At 60.8% G+C, this 869-nt stretch overlaps 1 protein-coding gene across 1 annotated transcript in view; it reads left to right on the top strand.

Annotated features, from left to right (window-relative positions):
* Positions 1 to 869, top strand: part of Sema6c (sema domain, transmembrane domain (TM), and cytoplasmic domain, (semaphorin) 6C) — a gene marked incomplete in the record, with an annotated part of 13,856 nt that extends 12,987 nt beyond the window's left edge. Inside the window, 1 exon segment of the mRNA XM_013509907.1 lies at positions 1 to 869.

Raw genomic sequence — 869 nt, 5'->3', positions numbered from 1 at the left:
CGTCCGCCCGGAGCCTCGCGCATTCGGCCTCGAGAGCCCTCCAGGGCAATCGGGGCGGCTGCGGTCCCCCGGGCTTAATCAGGAAGCGTTTCCTGAAGGAGGCAAGCGAAGAAATGGCGCATAGGGGTGAGCCAGGGCCCAGGAGACCGCGGCGGAGAGAAGTGGGGTCGGGGCGGCGCTCCCTCGGCTGTGGATTGAGGTTAAGGTTAAGAGTGCCGGGCGCCCGGCCCATCTATGGGGCTGAGGAGGGAACGTTCGCAGAAATAAAACGAAGCTGCAGCGTGATTTTTACATCAGGAAGTCTTGCCCTAAGGAAAATTTGGCTGGAACAGTTTGGGTTGCTTGAGGGCTAAAGCTGCAAAAAACAGCAAAGGCTTCAGCCCTGCTGGGAGCAAGGTTGTGCCCACAGTTCCCCAGCGAACGGTTCTTCAGACGCGCAGGGGGCGTACTTCCTCGCGCGCATGCGCGGTCTCAGCTCGCAGAGCCCTCGGCGCGCTGCAGCCTGCGCGGCCAGGCTGATGCGCTTGTTCTCCAGCTGGTGCTACCCACAGTACCCGTGCATTATTCTGGGTGCCAAGGGGAGGCGCGATTGGGGCATCTGCCTTGCCCGCCTACTTGGCGTTAAGGACACTTAAGGCCTTGCGCGGGCTGTGGCTGCTTTTGCGGATTTGCAAGTCAGGGTTTTCGCAGGCGCGTGGTCACTGTATCCGCCCGGTTCAGCCCAGGTCGTCGGCCGTGGGCGCCGCCTGGAGGCCACACGGAGCCTTGCAGCTCAGGAAGCCCAACGAGTGCGTCTCCTAGCGCTTCTAAAATGTTCTCAACCGGAAAGTGCTTAGTGAAATTGGTGAATAAACCTGGGATTATTCCTG

The sequence above is a fragment of the Chinchilla lanigera genome, unplaced genomic scaffold (assembly GCF_000276665.1).
Source record: "Chinchilla lanigera isolate Chin_1 unplaced genomic scaffold, ChiLan1.0 scaffold00187, whole genome shotgun sequence".
Classification (NCBI taxonomy): domain Eukaryota; kingdom Metazoa; phylum Chordata; class Mammalia; order Rodentia; family Chinchillidae; genus Chinchilla; species Chinchilla lanigera.
This window is presented reverse-complemented; position numbering and strand designations above follow the sequence as displayed.